At 53.6% G+C, this 11,899-nt stretch overlaps 2 protein-coding genes across 3 annotated transcripts in view; one reads left to right on the plus strand and one right to left on the minus strand.

Annotated features, from left to right (window-relative positions):
• The window catches only part of LOC122388871 (solute carrier organic anion transporter family member 74D-like), a 30,290-nt gene extending 22,056 nt beyond the window's left edge, over window positions 1-8,234 (minus strand). For both annotated transcript variants that reach the window (XM_043380352.1, XM_043380350.1), the window contains exon 1: window positions 8,058-8,234. The gene's annotated coding sequence lies outside the window, so the exon portion shown is untranslated. The remainder of the gene's footprint in view (window positions 1-8,057) is intronic.
• Window positions 1-11,899, plus strand: part of LOC122388873 (protein Wnt-4-like) — a 105,356-nt gene that overhangs the window by 39,473 nt on the left and 53,984 nt on the right. The gene's annotated exons all lie outside the window — the stretch shown is intronic.

An 11,899-nucleotide genomic window follows, 5' to 3' on the forward strand; every position in this document is an offset into this window, starting at 1 on the left:
ACGAGCAATGTCTCAGATTAAGTTATTACATCCAGCTGCACCCGTCTGTCCCGTGTGATAATCTGAAAGATCTGACTCTCACTGTGAAGGTAGCTGCGGCAAAACTCGTCGAACCCTGTCATCCGCACTTCTCCATCCTCACGCGACGGGAGTGGCCAGCCGCCGCGCCGGTCGTCGGTCCGGCGGGGGGAGCCGTCGGCTCGGCGGAATTTCACGCTCTGTCGAGGCATGAGAAGGTCAGGGGTCCGGTTTACAACAGGCTGGGGCCGGCGCGGCGGCCGGTTTTACGCTCGGGTCCTGGCGACGCTGCCGGCCGGTCGCCGCAGCGGTGGCAGCCGAGCCGGTCGGACACGTGGCCACAGTGCCCACGCCGGCTGCAAATTCATGGTCACGGCCCGCCGCTGCAGCGGGCTGCGCCGCGCGTCTCCACGCGCCTCAGGCGGCCCGCAGTTGGTCGCGGAGATCGGCGGGCGCCCGGCGAGCCGGCTTGATAGTTCGGCGGGCGTCCTGCGAGCCGGCTGGATAGTTCAGCGGGTGCCCTACGCGAGCAGGCTCTGTGGGCTCGGTGGCGGGGCGCCCAGCGGGGCGATCTGCATGCCGAGGTCGGTGGGACGGCGGGGCGCGCCACTGCGTAGCGCAGAGAGAGGTTGAGGACTGACTGCGTACTTGCAGCCCGGTGAGGCACAGCCGGGGGTGGTACGGAGCGACACTGGCCCCTCAGACCCCGGCCTGATAGAGCACGCCGGCCTGCCGTAGACCGGGCGCGGGTCAAGGTAGTCTGGCTCCCGACGGGCGGACGAGGAGAGGACCCCATCAGTCCCTGCCTCGTTCATATCGAAGAGGGGGTGCGCTGTGACGACGTTTGATAAACATTCAGCGAGCCGCTCTATGGGTAGCCCGTAATTCCAGCCCGCTGTTGCAACAATACTGGATGGGCGCATTCGCCTCCGGTGCTGGCCGATGTGGCGGGGTGCCGGTGTGCCGGGGGTCCCCGACCCCGCGCCAGCCGGGGAGTCCTGAAGGTCAGGCGGGGCAGGTACCGGAGAGCGGCGCGGCACAGGTCATAGCAGGCAGCTGCGAGGCCAGGTGAGAGCCAGGGGAGGGGGAGTGAGAGGGAGCTCGAGGAGACTTGTGATTTTTCAGTGAGACACTGGACAGCTTGATGTAGCTCTGATAAGCTATTTATGTCTTACAGTGTGCAGGTTTTTCACACGCATTTTATACAGCCTACCGACATCGTCGCTGAAAAATATTTTGCCGGTTCGGAAAATTTGGATACCGGTCAGGAAGGTCTAATCAGGAGGATGTTATAAAATATCTGTTAATGAGCTTTTATTTCCTTACAATTTTGATAAATCTGCCTTTCCACCCAACGTCTTCATTTCGACGGCAAATTGCTTGGCCGAAGAAGCTGACATTCATTAAACGAAATGTGTTGTGAACAGGCTACCGATAGGTACTGATGGGTTAACTAACTACCGGATAAGAAGTATTGCATTTGCGAAGCTTTCCTAAATTATCAAAAAAAAAACTCATGAGCCTTCGCTTTCTGATCATTGCATGCTCATGGTTGTGCAATTCGTGTTTTTTTCTCAACTTTTTTCTTTATGGTAAAAAAATCTGTGCGGACGCTGCGGGACAGCTAGTTGCTAAATGCACCCAATGCCCCCCCCCCCCCCGAATCTATAAGTGTGTAGATGTAAGCTAGTCAGTGAGCTGTATCAGCCAACACAAACGTACGATCCCGACACAAATAAATGCGTAACTCCTTGTCTTTGGATTATGTATGTGAGCCCATGCAACCCATGGGGAAAACCGACGCATTAGAATATCCTTCATTTTACCTTTCACCTTCCAATGCCAAGGTCTGGTCTTGAACCTCCGCAGAGACAAACCCCGTGAGTATTTATGAAACTGGGTCGCTGTTGTTTTATGCATCGGCCTTGTTTGTCACTTTGTCTTGCATACCCTTGTTACTCAATGCTAATGTGTTACCCTAGGATGTTTGTCTTACTATAGCCGTAGCTAGCAGGCATATCACTCGGTTTTCTTACTATTTCTTACTCGGTGCTTGAGTCAACCCCGTTTTGGTGAAGATAAACTGACCATAAAACATGTGAAAGTAAGCAAGAGAACTTTAAGGGAAGTTGATATTATTGTTCTGTGTTTCTCATTTACGAGGATCTCTTTATGGCACGTGTGCAACGTGTTTCCAATTTTTGCTAAAGAAAAAATGCAATGCCTGAAACGATAGGCTGGTATTTATAGGTAACTGGAAACCTGAGAGTACGATTGATTAAAAAAAAACGATTGTTAAAGTAGAAATGCAAAAAAAAAAACGCATGAACTACTGTTTTACATAACTCATGTCATGCGATGCGAACATTCAGTACCCTTGACCTTCAACTATACCTCGTCTTCCGCGCGAGTCACCGTTCGCGGAACCGTGGCGCGGAGGGACGAGCTCACAACGCCTCGTACCTCAGCTCACCCAGCTGACCCAACGGACCTCAGCTCACCCATCTGACCTCAGCTAACCCATCGGACCTCATCTGACCCATCTGACCCATCGTATCTCAGCTCACCCATCCGACCCATCTGACCTGACCTCAGCTGACCCATCTGACCCATCGTATCTCAGCTGACCCATCTGACCCATCGGACCTCAGCTGAGCCACTAGGCCTCTCCCTCCAGCCGGCGCGTACTGGGACGATCGCTCAATGAATAGCCTGACGCCTGTCAAATTTTCGTCAAAGCGTCTCAGCTGCTCAGCTATTAGTTGTGACGGCGATGATAAATGTCTGAGCAGTACACACTGCACGCGCCGGATGACCGCTTGCTTGCCTGAAAAGTACCGCCTAGCTTGATTTGAGTGGCTGTCTGCATAAAGTATATTAAGATTCCATGCATGTTTACGTATGAAATTTTATGTCCTGTTACGGTCAAATGTCTGATCCGATTGGAGACGCACTTCTCTAGAATCTGAGGAGGTGAAGTGAGTGAGCTCGCTCTCAACCTGGTCGGACGGTTATCTCGGAACCCACCGGATTGGTCCGTCCACCGGCAGTGGTCTCTCGGTGATCCATCACCGTTCTGTGACACGCAGTCGGTGACGGTCGCCACCCGCAGTTCCCGGGTGACAGGCGGAAGCGCCAGGTGCGGCGGACGGGTCGCGCCGGGTCAGCGCCGCGCGCCATTTACATGGGACGCTGCGGGTCAGGAAGGGGGTCACGGCAGGACAGAGAGGCGGGGTATGAGGGCAGAGGGCGGGTCAGCTCCGAGCGGGAGCGGCCGCCTGTCCGCCTTTCGCTGCCGAGTGCCGCCGCGTCACTTTCGTCTACACACGGTACGGGTGCGCCGCTTTCACCGCCCCTGTGTTCCGGACTGGTCGGGGCCATCAGCGTGTCCGTGTGCGTGTGATGGGTTCCTGTGTGCGTGGGGCTCTACCGACGTCCCAGCGTTCGACGCACTTTGGTGGCCTTTCAGCACAGACCAGAGAGAGGCGGGGCGTGGAAGGAGGGTGCTTGGTGACGGCACAGTGAGGAGATTCGATAACGATGCTTTGCTGCTTAACGATGTTCGGCATGGGCGGTATGTTCTAACTGAAACTTTCGACGCTGGAATGGCAAGAGCGATAGCAACGCTGCGTTGTCTTTGGCGCTGCTCACAAAAGTGAAACGCCCCACGAGTGGCAACGCATCTCCCCAGTCCGAATTCCATGTCCGTTTCACAGTGCCACTGGCGTCAGACCTTCAGATGGTGAGCCTTTCTCAGATGGCCTTACATAAGTCAGCCGGTCGCCGTCCGATGTTTCCATATTCGGCCGCCTCCAGACGGGACCCGCTCTCTCTCGACCTCCGAGAGGCGTAGCGCCGGTCCTTTTCGCCACTTCTGTCGGAGGACCCGTTACTACAGACAGGGTGGAACCAGCCGATGACGTCAGCCGTGTAGAGCCACCGAGCCAGTCTCTCTCCCCGGACCGGGGACGCGTCCTCCTCCGTATCCGCGTGGCAACCGATCACGGCGTTCGCCGACAGCATATCGGCGAGAGGCCGACGAAAGGACCCGAGATTGGCTGGTTCTTCATTCAACCAACTGAAGCAGCAGGCGGATTACGCAGCGTACGCGCTGGCTCGGCCTTGGTGCAGGTCGCTCAGTGCTGTCTTTCTGTGGCTGTAGCCGGATTGAGTTGCAGTCAGCGGGGCTGTGCCAAACCTCAGTCAGTGGGGACGCACCCGATGGCCGCGCCGATACAGATGGCGTGCTGTAGGTACCGTGTCCCGGTCCGTCTCTGTTCGACGCGACAAACACCTAGCATACAGCCATTTAGAGCCGGCGCGATCCGATTTCAACTGGCCATGAATCCGCGGATGGTTGTAAGTGGCATGACTTATCGTGTCCTTCAAAAAATGCCACAAACATGCGCCATTGACCGCAAATGCATGGTGCCCGCCGAACATTGCTGCCGCCAATCCCTGTTACTAGGTCTACCAGTTGATGCGCTTTTGGTTTGAAATGATTTTCCACCTGATGTGGATGTTACTTTTTGTAAGATGTTGCAAATTTGTTATTTCCAAAATCATCTTCAGTAAGCTGAATCGCTTCTTTTGCTGGACAGCGCTGCTAGTGCCGGGCAGTGTCGACTGTTTGGTTAGGCACCCCGTTTTTGTTGTACATAATAAAACAATTGGCAAATATGCCGTGTCGTGCTGCGCTTCTGTGTGCTGCTCGTTGACAATATGTCGCGGCCCTCACGCGATGCTCGGCAATGCACCTGCCTGAGATTTATGACATCACTCCGTATTGTGCTCAAGAGCAAGAAGTTATTGCCCAGGAACAGGGGTATTTGTCAGTAGGGCTAACGCTGGTAATGATGGGGTAATGATGTTGATGATCTCATGTAGTAATTAGCAGCCATTCCCAGGATTGCTAGCGAATATGTCTGTCCTCTACCGATGGTACTTATGATTAATACGTTGCTGCATTTACACGTTGAAATGCCTCATATAAACTGATTCTTATCTACCGTATACCAAAATGTTCTCGGTATTAGACGCGAATATAACAATGTGACATACGACCAAGGCCGATCATTGTGTGCAGCTCACAACGCTGAGCTATGCAGCTAGAGCTTTGCATTTACCCAGCAAGCAGGTGTGCTGAGGCGGCGGTAATCAAAGGAATGTTGCCCGGGTGTGTCGCATCTGGTGGAGGACCGATAGGAACGCCATGTCTAGTGAAATGCATGGCTACCTATCGCCACATCTAATGGAAGGTCGCGTACCCTCGGCCACGTCTGTTGAGGAGGGTGGCCACTCGCAATAGAGATAGCCTCAGTCTGGTATGTCCGGCAGGGACATTCTGTCGCGAGCCAACCGAGACAACACGGTCAAAACATCAGACAAGCATGACCGCTGAACTGCAGGCCTGGAACATGTCTTGATAACCATCACTCCCGGCGGTGCCGGCTATTTTCCGAGAATATCAGGGTAACCACATTTCTGAGAAGGCTCGTTTGTGGTAAATCCTCTTATGTCATGGGTACCGGTAATTTGGTGACATTGAAAGGAGCTGGGCAGTTGCTATCGTACCAAAGCAACCGATTTATAGGCCCTACAGTTTATCATGCAGGTATTGAGGAGGTTTTTCTTTATTTCGGTGACTTTACAATTCACATGACCGGGCCTAGAAGTGGGTAGCGTCACTGCATGCCTCATCGCTGCGCCAAAATCGAGCGTCATAGCCTTCCGTGTCGTCTACCTTAGTATCCAGGCGGGCGGACGGTGCGTTGAACGGACATGGTCGGACGGACGGACGGACGGACGGACGGACGGACGGACGGACGGACGAACGGCTCCAAAGATGAGAGCGAGTCTCTCGCTGACGAGCCGTCGCAAAAACGTCGCCCGCTCCGGGCCGGAGGCGCGGGGCGGGGCTCGGCTGGCGGCGGGGAGGAGGGGAGGTGAGGCCACCCAGCAGCCGCCGCCGCGCCGGCTGTGACGCACAAAAACCGGCCGGCACGCCGCCGGCGGCGCCGAGCCTCCGACACGGGAAGCTACCGGGCCGCCGCCGCCGCCGCCGAGACTCCGCCGGGCTGAGTGCGGCACGGCCGGCCGGTCGGTCAGCCGCGCTGCCGGGCTTGGGTGAGTCCAGTTCAGCAAGATTTTCTTGTTAGGCTAATAGAAGCTGGAAAAGAGGTCCTGGAGATACAGTTGCAGAAGGCCGCGCAATATCAATGATACATGACCGAATGTGTTATTAAAACCAGCTGTAAAAGCTACCCTCATGCTAAAATAAAAAGCGGCATTCTTGCACCGAGCGTTACACAAGAAACAACCCATGGCATCCTGCGGGACAGCGAGCAGTCACGACTCGAGGAAAAGTCATGGCCGATAAATATGTGACACCCCATCTGGAGTAAACTGCAGGACTGTGTTTTCTTTGGAGGTAGTATTTTCATGCTGGTGTGCATCCCTGGGTGCTGCGGCGGCCTGTACAGCAGATGTGTTTGACAGACAAATGTGCCGTACGCACCAGGGAGTCTGAGGTCACCCACGCCGAGCTGGCAGTTCTGGCAGCGTGCTGCCGGGGGAGGCGGGGTGTTGGCAGGGGCGCCGGAGCCGGTGCTAGCCCGATCTGTTCCGCAGGTCATCCAAGGTCAGTGTCAGGGAGACGCCCACAGGAACAGGGAGATGAAGAAGGGATACGCCATCGTGCTAGACGGAGACGAAGGCTGCCCAGGGCCTACTATGAAAATTTCATCAAAAGGAGTGGGTTCGTATTAAAGAGCTAATGTATCAAAATAACATTTCACAATAATTATCCGAGAAATACCTATTATTTGCTTTTATACGATTTTCTTTTGCTGATTGCGACTAAGTGGCGTGTCCACTGCCCACTCCTTCCTTATGCATATTGCACATAATACCTAAGTTTGAATGTCAGAATGGCTAATCGTAAACTTCTGAAGCTAAATGTCAATTTAAGGGCACCGATAACTGTTGGGTTGGGATTATGAGAGAACCATAAATTGGGCTTATTAATCAAGACGTAAATCAAGGTTTTCCTGCGCCTTTCATTGCGAATCATTTCAATCCGTACAGTATAGCTGAAAAGAGAATGATGCTTTAATATTTACTTTTTAGATAAAGAGCATCGGTTAAAACACAATTACGATAATAACCACAAAAAAGTCCAATTACAGCTTCCGATTCGCCGCTGCAGTCGGCGGCGGAAACGCAAAAAAAAACCTGTAGGTACCGCTATTAGGCTCGTGAACCATGAAGCGGGCCGGCGCGATAGCGCGGGCGTGTTTCCGCCGTGTCGGTGACACAACTGCGGGTCCGGGCGCCATTCACACGGCAGGCCGGGCCGTGTGTCGTGCGCTCGGGCCGGTCGTCTCTCCTTCCGCGCCGGAGACGGCAGCGGTACGTGCCGAACTGGCGTGCCACGGACCGGCACGCGACCGGCAACAAGGTCACGGCGGGTTCTGAAACACTGCCACCGGTGGACGGTGTGGGGTGGGTGCCACGGAAACAAACGCCCATTGTGGCCAACAGAGGAACAAGGGCGCTTTTTCAGTGAGGTGTTATTTTTGCCGGTAGATATGGAGTTGATAAGGCCGGCCTGTTTGTGTTCGTTGATATTCGTAGAGACGCGTGTTTGAGCTACCGTGGGATGTGTAAAAGCTTAGTGCATCGTTAATGTCATCGATTCTTTGAGGCACACGCAGCGACGCAGGCCTTCCACTGTAGCTATAAATACACAGGGTACCGACGACGACGCACGCGCCACCACACGACCACACGGCTGCCGCACGCACGGTGACAGGGAGGGACGGAGGCGGTGAGGAGCGCCCGCGGGTCTGTGGTTCCCGGAGCACTCGGACCCCCGCGGCGGTCGTAATACCGCCGGGCAGGGACGACTCTAGTCTGTCTGTCGACTCGGTGGCGGTGGGGAGAGGCGAGTGCCGGCAGCGACGGACGGGGGCGGCCGCCGGCTGTGGCGTTCCCGCTACAACCGACGACCGCGCTCGGCACGACCAGGCATGACTCACCTCTGCCCGAAGCGTGCCCGCCTCTGTCGTCTGTGTCGCCTCCCACAGTAGCGCGCGAGCGTGAGAGAGCTCCGAGCGTCGGGATGACACAGCGCCGCCCGACCTGCGACCAGCACCACGGCGCGCGCGGGTTTCACTAGCGGCGGCGCGGCGCGGCGCGGCGGCCGACCGGCGCCAGCTGGCGCGCCTCCCCCACCCGCAGGCGGCGGCGCCGGCCGCTCGGCCCCGTCGCGTCGGTCGGTCCGTCGATCGAACCGTGCGGCAGGCCCAGTCGGTGGGACGCCGACGGCGGTGGCGGCGTGCGTCGGCGAGGCGCCGCGCCAGCTGGGCCCGTCCAGGTGCGGTGCCGCCGGCGCAGCTTGACATTGACCTTGACTGGATACCGGCAGCGGCAGCGCCGTGCACAGCGGTACGGAGGCGGTATGCAGGCGGGTGCCGAACTCGCGCCGGCTTTGTGTTTGTGCGAACTGAGCGGAGAGCAAATATCGGTCCGCCCGTGACGAAAGGTGGCGCTCTTCTGGTGGCGTTTTTGTCGTCTGTCCGCCGCCCGTCACTCAACGGGGGAGAAATGGGATGGACTTTTTGTGTTTTGTTTTTATTGTGAGCTCGACTGAAAATATTGCTCCTAAAATGCATAACAACCCGCTAGCCCTCATATCGGTCATAGTTTCATTCTTTGAGTCCTTTTTCGATTTATATTGTCATCAATGCTATATAATATAATAATAATATTAAGTAGCGACCCGCGCCGTCTTGTCCTCTCGTTCGTAGTGGTTATGGCGCAGTTGTCACAGTCGCGACGCACTGAGCCCGTACTCCGGCCCAATGGTAAGGTCATGGTAATGCGTCTCGGCCGTCTGAAAATTTGAGGTCGACGCGACTGAGCGTGACGACCCAAACATCCGAGGCGCCCGACGTTCGTACGGGGTGGATGCCTTTCTATGTAGGTAGATATGTGTTTATTTGTTGATTGTGTTTAGCACCTAAATATGATCGAAAAGGGATCGCTAAGCTAGGAAGCGCTACGGATTTCCGAACAGAATTTACAACATCCGTGACATAAAAAAAGAAACGTACGCAGTCTGCGCTTGCCGGGCGCCTTTGCTTGATTCATAGGAAAATGTCAATGGCAGAGTGATAAAATGTTTCACTGGGCAGCATTCATCCCCACGCCAGACACAAACCCAAATACACTAGCGTCCGTTCACTCGGCGACCGTACACGTTCAGATATCAAACTGTACTGAGCATCATAGCACCGTCTGCTCCGCGTGGTGACCATGCTAAATAAACATGAGGTCATACTGGACAAAGCGGGGTGGAACGGAGATCACACGCGACGTGAGTCAGTGCAGTCGAGTAGCTTAGAGGTTATGGGCGGAGCGTAGGCCAGAGCATCTGCTTACGACCCTAGAAGTGTTGGAGCGTAAGATTTATGAAGTGAAGACGTATCTGTGTGGGTGTGTTTGGGTTTGTAATTACTCTATATTGGCAGTTATTCCACTTCGTAAGGTTAAGCGCTATCTCTGGATGATATTAAACCATTTTCGAAATTCTCATAAGGTGGCGAAGTGCTAAAATGAGCAGCATGATTGAATAGCATTGAGAAATAACCGTGTGCTTCTCTATGATATTGCTAATTTAAGAACTGAAGAAGGAACGTTTCCAAAATATATTCATTCATTCATTTTAGGCCAAGTGTAGACTTTTAAAGATAGTGAGCATACGGTTATTTCTCAATACTATAATTTTCGAAATTGAGTGAACATTTTGCTCGGTTTCTGGAAGGTTATGCATATTATCTATCTTCAACGTACGTACCTACAGATGTTCTCTGGTCAAGTATACTCCTTAGCAATTGTATGCCCAATTAAATGCTCAACACACACGGGAGGTGTATTGTATGAGTAAGAATGGATGAGGTTTAAAGTTAATGCGGGACGGTAAAGTGGCTCATCAGTCTGCCAGGACTTGGAGGCGACGTAAAGAGCATCGGCATTACTTTGGGGTTACGAACGGGTGGCCGGGGTCTTCACATGAATCCCATAGAGCTGTGGGATGTGGACAAGAAAGTATATCTGGGGAACGGGGCAGCGAAGGATCTACTCACTGAAACAGGGCATGGCACTGTGCCTGTTATTAGCAACTGCCAGTAGACACCCGTTGTCGACGATAGTCCATAGTCGGATCCTTCCTTCTCGGCCAGTATGGGATGTCCTTTAGAGTTCTGTTGTACCGGGCTTACCGACCCTACTAAGCCCGGGCTTACCGACCCCGGTAAGTTCGGTCACGGCCACCGACACCAATGTTGAGAATCGCTGCTGTCATGGCGGCTCTGTGGTGTGGAGAGCATGGTCCGCGCCCGGACACCGGCCGACTCCGACTGGGTGTTCCAGCGGCTATCGGCCACTTGATCTCAGGCGCTTCGAATGACTCTAAACGCTATTTTTCCATTTAGTGTTTGCTGTTTACCATATACCTACTTGACAGCAGCAATTGGTGGCAATGAACGCATGAGATTGACTACTGAGGTCAAATGACCTTACACATATGCTGTTATGATTGGTACATTTTTTTTTTGTTTATTCACCCATGTGGTAAACGTTTTCGATTGCAACATTTTCTATGTTAAACATTTTCGGTCGCCAAGCAGTATTCTGGAATGCCTTTTCCGCCGATGCCTAAGTAAACACAAACAATTCTTTCATGACCGCCACAGGATATTCTGCACTTGAATGCCGTTTCTTTTTAGTAAACAAATCAATTATACCGGTAAACCTGTCCTAATCGAGGAGCGCATCAGCAATAGTAAGTTTCCATCCAGACCATCCATTATCCAGCGTCCATGACATCTGATGTTAACGGATATCGTGCACTCAGTCCCCATATCGGCCTCCGTCTCGGGAGCCTCAGACACGTGCGGGGCCGATGGCCGCCGCGGGATTCGGGGCGCCCTCTCCGATCTCCGAGGCCCGTCTCGGCAGGCCGGCCGGTCGCGCCGCTGACGCAGCTCATTTGAATGAAGGATGCGTCCCGTCAGCGCTCTTCGAGATAGCGGCGGCCGCTGATCAGTGGTCCTCAACTTCGGGGAACTGGTACCTGGGCCAGGAGGCGCCGACCGGTACATAAAGCAACAACTGCCATTGAACATATCGATATCATCCATCCTGATCATTCGATAGTCGTTTTTAAACATTGCCCAAAAGCTAACTGAAGTTTACTAGACATAAAACGGCTACGAATTGCATGAGGATTCGTTTTCAGTCGATTTTAATTTCATGTGTTATTGGTATACTACATAGAGATATTACTTTAACTTGATTAGCTTACATATTTGTGCTCGGGCTTCATGTCATTTTGAACTTAACGCGGTCCCAATATTAGAAGCTGCCCATATATTTCTGGTTTTGATATTAACAGTTTTTTTTTGTTGGGGCCCCTTTCAGTCTGACAAGACATTTCAGAGCCGGGAGGATGATAATAATTAGGGGGAACGTTGGTCTGGGCAGACACCCTAGCGAGTCACCGGGGCTGAGCCCGTCCCAATGGACAGGCCGACCAGCCCTCCCCCTCCCCCAAGTACTCTCTGCAGTCTGCACCCGGTTACGGGTGTGCTCCCTGGGGAGCAGCGGTGGCTGGTGCCGTTCTAAGGGAGCCTGTGTACCTATTACGAGTATATATGTACCTATGTGTCATGACTAGGTATCCGACTTCTTAGATTGAAATAACGCCGCGTTTTCTTTTTGCACATTTTTTAAATTGATCATCAGCTTTAGCATATATGTATATCTCCCCTACGTCCATTTTCCCAGTACCAGGGCTGCGGAGTCAAAGTCGGAGTAG

Source organism: Amphibalanus amphitrite, unplaced genomic scaffold, assembly GCF_019059575.1.
Source record: "Amphibalanus amphitrite isolate SeventyFive unplaced genomic scaffold, NRLGWU_Aamphi_draft 000338F_arrow, whole genome shotgun sequence".
In the NCBI taxonomy this organism is placed as follows: domain Eukaryota; kingdom Metazoa; phylum Arthropoda; class Thecostraca; order Balanomorpha; family Balanidae; genus Amphibalanus; species Amphibalanus amphitrite.